The following is a 9,304-nucleotide window of genomic DNA, read 5'->3' on the forward strand; positions in this document are numbered from 1 at the left end:
CCACTACTGTCAGTTTGCTGGTGTGACGTATTCAGGTAAGTGGCAACATCCTGAGGAGGAGAGCAGCAGTTGTTGATACCCATGAATCTGGGAAGGCTTTGAAGTCGATCATTTTACAGCAAGAAAGATTATTCGCAATTTTAAAAAAAATCTAAGACTGTTTCCAATCTTACCAGGACTGGACGTCCCAGAAAATTCACCCCACACATCTGAGCCTCTACAGGCCACAGTTAGCATGCTAAATGTTGGAGTTCATGACAGTGCAATTAGAAAAAGACTCAACAAATATGGCCTGTTTGGAAAGGCTTCCAGGAGAAACCATTTTCCCTCTAAATACAACATGGCAGCATGGGTTAGGTTTGCAAAGTTGAAAACCTAAGCCCTAATGCACAGCTTTAACATTGGTGAAAAGCAAACACGGCATACCAACAGTTTTGCACGGGTGATGATTATTTGGGCTTTTTTTGCTGCCAAAGAACCTGCAAAGTGTGCAGGTCACTGAGTGAGCCATGAAGTATTCTAGAGTCAAATGAGATCGTTGTTGGGTCAGTGACTCCAGAGCACAGCAGCAAAGCAACAACAGAGTGGTGCTGCAGTGGCTCAAAGTTGAGACTTCAATATGATTGAACGTCCACACTGCTGTGAAACACTAATAAAAAATGATTACCTCAAGTTTTTGCCGTTAAAGTTGGTTCTATCAGTGGCTGAATGACAGGATGTACTTGGTTATAGTCATTTGTGCATTTTGGGTTGTTTTAAATAAATAATTATGTGTTGTAATAATCTAGATCCATAAAACTGCTTTTTCACATGTCTGTAAATGAATTTCTTTCTTATCATTGTCCCGAATTGGTGTCGGCTGACGCTTGACACTCTGTGGCTGCTGGTTTATCTGTTGTCAAGGTCTCACCTCAGTGCGATTCCTCACGTTTTGTCATGATTAAAGGATGAATGTGAACACCGCTTCAGTCACTGTGTTCACTTCCTGATATGTCAGAACTGTGCTCACATCACTCACTTTTTTTTAACTGCATGACACACTGCTGTAAACTGAGACCCTGTAATGTTAGCACCAAGTAGGACTTCATAAAAAATAATGCTGTCAAGCTAACTTTTCCTCTTTCTGTCTTTTTCAGGACTTTGAGGCAGTGTGGGAGATCTCCCTGCACAACTGCCTCCTGCTCAGCCGCCTCACTCCCTGTGGAGAGAAGATCTACATGACCTTATCTGCGTATCTGGAGGTCAGCCGCTGCTCTGCTGTGTTGTACCTGTTTGTACATGTAGTCTCTTGATGTCATCGTGTCTAACACACACCCTTTATCTCCTCTCTACAGCTGGACCATTGCATTCAGCCTGCCATTATCACCAAAGACATCTGCATGGTCTTTTACTCCCGAGACGCCAAGATTTCCCCACCCGGTTCTCTCAAGAAACTCTTTGGGACTGAATACTCCAAAACTCCTGACTGGTAAATCTGGGCTGCTGTACTGTGGCCATCTCTGTTTCACAATCAAAGATAGACCCTGATACAGAGTTGCCTTGTTCATGACTTCTGCTTCATTATAGTAACCGAGTGACTGGGATCTCTGAGCTGAGCTTGTGTAAGATGTCTGACACTGGAAGCCCAGGTGAGCGGACATGAAACATGTTTAAAGAACAGCAGCTGTTTTATCATAATTCTGCGGAGAGCTTCATCCTAATGAGGGCTCATGTCTTGAGCAGGGGTGCAGAGGAGGAAGGTCCTGGACACATCAGTGGCTTATGTGCTTGGAGAGGAGAACCTGGCCGGCTGGAGGCCCAGAGGAGATAGCCTCATCCTAGAGCACCAGTGGGAGCTAGAGAAGATGGAGCAGCTGCAGGAGGTGGGGCCTTAAAAGATTTATAAAGAAATAAATCTTTGTTTAATATCGTAGAGGGAAAAATGACTTTTCAACTCAAAGACCAAAGTGCTAAAAAGTTTTCTCTTTAGCACTTTGGTTTATGTCTTATGGTTTATGTCTCTTTAGCACTAGCCCTCCCCTCTTCTCCCCACCTCACATTCGCCCCCATCTTTCGTCCAGGTGGAAAAGACCCGTCACCTTCTGGTGCTGAGAGAGAAGCTGGGAGAGGCGGCTCCCGTGGGAACAGCTCCCGCCACCAAGTCCCTGAGCGAGTCTCTGTCTCCCAGCATGAGCTCCGGCACTCTGTCCACCTCCACCTCCATCTCCTCGCAGATCTCCAGCACCACCTTTGAAAGCGCCATCACGCCGAGCGAGAGCAGCGGCTACGATTCCACCGACATCGAGAGCCTGGTGGATCGTGAGAAGGAGCTGGCCACCAAGGTGAGGAAAAACGTCGGCTTAGTGGGCGTTCTTGTTGCTGCCTTCTTCCTTCTCTGCTGGGAGCTGATGGGTCTTGTTCCTATTGTGTTGTAGTGCCTGCGCCTTCTGACACACACCTTCAATAGTGAATACAACCAGCTGGTGAACAGCATCAGTGACTGCAAGGTGAGAAATAATACAAAGATATAAAAACAATAGCCTTTCTGTGTCACATCAGGGAGTTGATATATTAACGTCTACCTCATCCTGCTGTTGTTTCACTTCAGCTTTCTGACATCTCACCGATCGGACGTGATCCATCCGTGACGAGCTTCAGCAGTGCCACCCTCACCCCTTCCTCTACCTGCCCCTCTCTGTCGGACTGTGGCTCCATGGACCAGAAGTAAACATATTTTTAGGAACATTGACCTTGATCTGCAAACAGTTATTGACAGGTTATCTATTTGATTGCAACTTGGTGTGATTTGTGTTAAAGAACCCCTGAGAACACCTCACGTGCCTCCAGTCCATCCTGCTCAGACTATGAAAACTTCCCGATGGTTCCCACTCTGGAGACCTCCTACCTTGCGCGGGCTGCAAAGAACGAGTTCCTCAACTTGGTGCCTGATATTGAAGAAATGCGACCAGGGTGAGTAATGCCATATTAACCCAAATACTGTCACTATGACATGTGTCTCACAGACCAAATGTAAGTCGATACTCATGTTCTCGAGTTCAAGCAGAAATGATGTGGATCGATTCAAATTCCTGAACCTGCATGATTTCAGCTGGAAACAAACCAACTCTGCTTCTTCCTCAGAAAAACAAGCGCTCTCCTAAAAAATACATAAATGAATCAAATCTCTTCTTTTCAGATCTGTTGTGTCCAAGAAGGGTAAACTAAGCTTCATGGAGCCTCGCTCTAACTCATGGGTGAAGCATTTTGTGGTTGTTCACCAGCCCTACGTCTTCATCTACAACAGCGACCCCCGTGGAGCGAGGCGTTCTCAATCTCTCCACAGCACAGGTGGAATACAGCGAAGACCAGCAGCCCATGCTTAAGGTACGGTTTGAGGCAGGATAGAGAAAGGCTGGATGTAACACGCTTGACTTTAATGACAATTCATTCAAATTGTTTTGGTGGCCAGTTTTGGACACATTGATTGATGAAATGGCAAATGGACTGGGATTTATCATTTGAATGAACATGAATATAATGTGATGTTTTCTTTTCAGACGCCCAACACATTTGCAGTGTGCACAAAACATGGAGGCATCCTCCTGCAGGCCAACAGCGAGAAAGACATGAACGACTGGCTGTACGCTTTTAATCCTCTGCTAGCAGGAACGATAAGGTACACACACACACACACACACACACACACACACACACACACACACACACGCTCCTCTCACACCACAGTCAAACGTGCAGCTCCTGCACCCTTCAAAAACATTCCCTTCTCCTCACAACGTAAAACTCTCCCCGCAGATCTAAGCTGGCGAGGTGGCGCAGCAGCCTGACCAAGAACTGAGCTTGCGGAGCGGTATGCGGGAAAACCACCGCTTCCATCCTTTCTGAAAAGCCTTTGAAAATACCGAAAATACCAAGTGTTAAAACTTATTAATCATTGTGATTCTTGACTGTTTTCTCTTGTATTGTGGCTTAAGTCTCTTTTCATGCAACTAAAACGTTGACGTTCCACAGAACTGTTTCGTCCCCGCTTCCCTTCAGCAACCCCGCTGCCAACTAAGCTTTCCTCCTCTCTATTCCCTCCCCTCAGCTTTTTGTTTTTTCGTTTCGATGACAATATTTGGGTCTAATTTTGTTCCGCTTCGTTGTCATTCCCAAACTCCCCTAACTAGGTAGCATGTTGTAGTAGTCACTTGTGTGTGCACGACTCTTTAGAAACTTTCTGTTTGCCAATCAAAAAATGTCTCTATCAGTGTTATTTGTCTCCTGAAATGAGTTTTATTCTATTTTTGGGGGGGTTTTTTGTTGTTGGTTTTTTATTAAATTAACTTGCTTGCATGATACCTGCAGCAGTCCTCAGGAGAAGACCAGGTTTGCTCAGTTTCAAACAAAAAACAAAAATGAACCAAATCAGCCAGCTTACATTTGAAACCATGAAGGAAAAATCTACAGATATCTCCAAGTGACGTGTTAGTTTATGCTCTGCTACCTAAACTATAGCTGCTAGTAGGTTTATAGGGTATTTTTCTTCTCGCAGTGAGATTTGCATCAGGCTGAACCGTCTCTGAAACAAAAACTCAAAGTGGGAATGAACTTTGACAGGAGGGCCACGCCCGATTTCCTCTGTCGTCCATGTCATACTTAGATCCTCCTCAATCTGTGTACATACGCCGCCTCTAAACCCCGACAGTGCCAGTGTCAGTTAGTGAGTCAGTAAAATACTCATGCATTTGTGTTAACATAAAACTGCAGAGACTAGAGACAAACAAGCGAGGATCGCTTCATATCTCAGCAGTTTAAAAAAAAAACAATGACCGATTGTTCCTGCAGGAGTAGATTCGGGCCCCTTTTGCTTTTTCATCCCAAGGAAGTTACAAGGAGATGAGGAGGAGGACCAGGAGGATGAAGACAAACTAAGGAGAGAACTTGATTTGTACATGCGGTCTGTTCTGGGATCAGTGTGGTAGTTAACCCTCATTTAACACATTCCTCTCTGCTCCTGTAGCTTGCTCTATCTCACTGAGAATCAGAAAGCCTTGACATTTACTGCTATTAACTTTACACTCTTGTTATAAAGACGCAAAGAAAACACGGTGAAAAGGTTAGAAGGACGTAAGAAAAAAAGAATGAAGGTGCAATGTTTCTTTTGGTTTTTTGCTTTGACGGCAGTGGTTAGCCAGCAAAGCTGCTTTTAAATGGCCCGCAGGACAGATTACGATGTAGTCCCATGACTCCCCTCGCTGTCACACCAGCGTCGGCTGAAATCTCTGAAGTGAAGTACTCATGTTCAGCAGGGAACCATGTGTTCATTTTTCTAGTCTTATTCTTGAATCAAAACCTCTTTTAACTCTCATTGTGTTCATATTTTTTTTATTTTAACATTGTTATTTTTTTTCTTATGCTTTTAATCATTCCACAATGAAGGTTTCTATGAAATGTAACAGAGGGCATTTATTTCTTCATTTTTTAAACCTTATTTTGCACATTAACACATATCTATAGCAAAGACAGAGACACAGCCACATATGTTGAGTCCAGGATTGTATCTGAGCATCAGGAATAAATGATAAGAGCACATATCAGGAGTACACTGGATGGCTGTTTCTCAAAGGGTTTAATAGAAGGAAAGAAGTTAAAGGGACTACACATTCAAAGGTCTTATTTCTGATACTACCCCATGAAAATATTTGCTCTGTGTGCAGTGCTGCAGCTGCTACATTCACCTCCGGATTCAATTTTTGGCATCATCACCTAGTAAAAACAAATAGGAGCCAGAACCATCATCCCGGAAGCTGCCCTGGCTTATAGCCATGGCGACCCTCTCCCAACACGGCTGCACCCAGTGAACAACACTGAGACACTATTCACAAATGCAGGCAGTGGCAGTGAAAACATTACTGATAAACTTCATGAGATATTACATTAAAGCCAATTTTCTATTAAAATCAGGGACTTTTCTAACTGACCTCCAACTTTTGAGCAGTAGTGTGTACTGTATGTTTGTATATAACTGTATCTGAGCTGGATTTTATCACCAGTTTCAAATAAAGACTACATTTTTCAAAACTCTATCTTCAAATACAAATGAATTTAAACTTTAGCAAGGCTGATGGTAAACTGGCCCTAACAAGTCCACTTTATACATGCTTATTAATCTATCACGCTTATCAGTGGCTCATGGTTGCTTAAAGCCTATGTCTGAACTTGACCACAGAGGCAGAGCATCATTCAATCCTACCAGCTGCCTTTCTTGGCAGCAGCTCAAGGATGACAAACTCCACTTCCTCTGCATCAAGACTAGGGATGGGTATCGAAAACCGGTTCTTGTTGAGAACCGGTTCCCACTGTTTCAATTCCTTGGAATTGTTTGGCATTTTTGCAAACGATTCCCTTATCGATTCCAGTCGCCCCGAATGACGTTACCGCGTTGCGGAGCGTCATTTACCTGGCAGGAGACATGGCGGCTCAAACGCAAAAAAGTTTGGTCATACTTTACAAGAAAGGATGACAACAGGGCAACTTGCAATACTTGCAAAGTAGATATTTCATTTAAGGGAGGAAACACTACGAATATGCAAAAGCATTTGCTCACAAAACACGCGATAACCTTAAATGAATGTCGTCTTTTTAATTCCGCTCCGGACTCGTGAATCTCAACCCAGCAGCAGCGGTAACGTTTGCACGTCATCTCCGTTAATCGCGGCGGGTAAATAATCAACTAACAGTGCATATTATGTTAGCGCGATCTGCCTTATTACAAAACCTGCCATTACTGTGCATTTAGGTGACCATGATGAGAGAGACAGACAGAGTCTGGCTGGCTCAGATGCTGGCAGTTTTCGCTGTAGTCTACCGGTAGCGTCTCCTTTCAGGCCAGAATGTCACCGAGCAGTGACTAAGTTTGTGGTAAAAGGCACTTGCCACACCAGATGCCCCCGATTTTCGGTAAGTGAATGTGTTTAATTGTAGGCTGGGAGATTACTGGATATTCTTATTCTTGTGTAATTGCTACAGAATAATTTATGTTATACTTTGTTATTGCTACAGAAGAATATTTATTTTATTATTTTACATTTACAATTTTTTCCCCGGGGACCCTGTGACACCCCATTGAAGAGCCATAGGCTGTGGATCTCTTAAGATCTCACTGTTGGGTTTGTAAGGCCATGTTACTCCTAAATTTCTATCTTGTTCAAAGAGAAGATATATAAAACAAAGTTCTAAGCTAATCGACCTTAGTGTTCTCCTTTTTAAAAAGAATCGATAAAGAATCGAATCGTTAAACAGAATCGAAAATGGAATCGGAATCGTGAAAATCTTATCAATACCCATCCCTAATCAAGACAGCTCATAACTTTTTAACAGTCTCTCCTGATAGTCTCATATCATCTGCTCTAATCTATAATCGTACACTAGAATTACAATGTAGACTACAGCTCAAAAGTCTGAGGTGAATTAGAAATGTCTTGTTTTCTGAATAGATTCAAATTTGGTTTCAAATTGAATCACAGCAATTTATGAAAATAAACATATAAATACTTAATATTAACACTGATCACAAATCATGAATGATTTTTAATAGAATATCTACATAGGTGTTCAGAGACCCATTTTCAGCAATAATCCCTCCTGTGTTCAGTGCTTTGTCTTATCTAATGCAAGTTTAACACATTAAAAGCCTAACGTTTAATGTGTTAACTCAAGGATGACATATCTCCTGCCACACCAGAGGGGACAAGACTTTAGACCATGTTTATTCCAACCTGGCTGGAGCCTACAAGGCAACACCCCTCCTCCACATTGGACAATCGGACCATCCCTCCCTGTTCCTCACACCTCGGTACTCACCACTCATCCAACATGTGAAACCTGCTGTGAGGACAATTAAAGTGTGGCCAGAGGGGACAGACGCAGTGCTGCAGGACAGATTCAAAAATACAGACTGGAATGCGTTCACCCACACAGACTTGGACCAGTACGCCTCATCTGTACTGGATTACATCTCCATAACTGCAGACAGTGTCACCACCCAGAAACAGATCACCCAACCAGAAGCCTTGCATGCACCGAAGGCCCGCAACACCGCCTTCGGGTCAGGAGATGCACACGCCTACAATACAGCCAGGGCTAAGCTAAAGAGGGGTCTCAAAAAAGCCAAACACCATTACAAAAAGAAGGTAGAAAAACACTTCTCTAACTCCAACCCCCGACGCACGTGGCAAGGACTCCAGCCCATTACAGACTACAGGAACACCAAACCCTCCCCCGCATCCTCTGATATCTCCTTCCTCAACGAGCTCAACAACTTTTATGCTCGTTTTGAGCGAGGGAATTCAACAACTGCAACCAAAGCAGACGTGACGCCGGACCACCAACCACTGACTCTCTCCCCCACCGATGTAGGAGCGGTACTGAGCAGGATTAATGTCCACAAGGCTGCAGGTCCTCATGGTATCCCCGGGCGTGTTCTCAGAGCGTGTTCTGGGGAGCTTGCAGGAGTGCTGACAGACATATTCAACCTGTCCTTGGCCCACACTGTGGTACCGGTCTGCTTCAAATCCACCTCTATCGTCCCGATACCCAAAAACTCCAACCTATCAAGCCTCAACGACTACCGCCCAGTAGCCCCCACCCCCATCATCACAAAGTGCTTAGAGCAGCTGGTGCAGTTTTTTGTTTTGGGGTGGCTGTAGCTCAGGAGGTAGAGCTGGTCACCCACTGATCGGAAGGTCGGTGGTTCGATCCTTGGCTTCTCCAGTCTGCATGCCAAGTATCCTTGGGCAAGATACTAACCCCAAGTTGCTCTCTGATACATCCATCGGAGTATGAATGTGTGTGATTGTAGTTAGAAAGCACTAAGTACAGATAAAGTTCTTGTGAGAATGGGTGTGATTGGGTGAATGTAGCATGTTATATAGAGTGCTTTGAGGACTCCGGGAGAGTAGAAAAGCGCTATATAAGAATCAGTCAATTTACCATTTATATATGAAAACATTTCCGTCCTCTAGTAACTGAAACATTCAACATTTAACTCAAAAAACTTCTAAAACTTTTTGTTATAAAAACAAAAATGCTCTGTTTAAATAACTTTTAATGAGCCTTATACAATAAGCACAGTTTAAAAACATCTAGCAACTAAATCAAGGGTAGCCTGAATTTACAGTCACACTGAACACAAGTGTCCCTGCTCTCAGATACAAAATCTGCCTTTAAAAGTTAAGAGTAATGAAATCAGCAGTTCTGATTCTATAATTTGTAGTCTCACACACTTGTGCAGAGCACTTTTGTTGTTTTGGTTCACATCGGTTGA

At 43.6% G+C, this 9,304-nt stretch overlaps 1 pseudogene; it reads left to right on the top strand.

The window, feature by feature from the left end:
- Positions 1 to 340: 340 nt before the first annotated feature.
- On the top strand, positions 341 to 3,835 carry LOC120438892 (annotated as a pseudogene).
- Positions 3,836 to 9,304: the final 5,469 nt, after the last annotated feature.

This window comes from Oreochromis aureus, linkage group 3 (assembly GCF_013358895.1).
Source record: "Oreochromis aureus strain Israel breed Guangdong linkage group 3, ZZ_aureus, whole genome shotgun sequence".
NCBI lineage: Eukaryota > Metazoa > Chordata > Actinopteri > Cichliformes > Cichlidae > Oreochromis > Oreochromis aureus.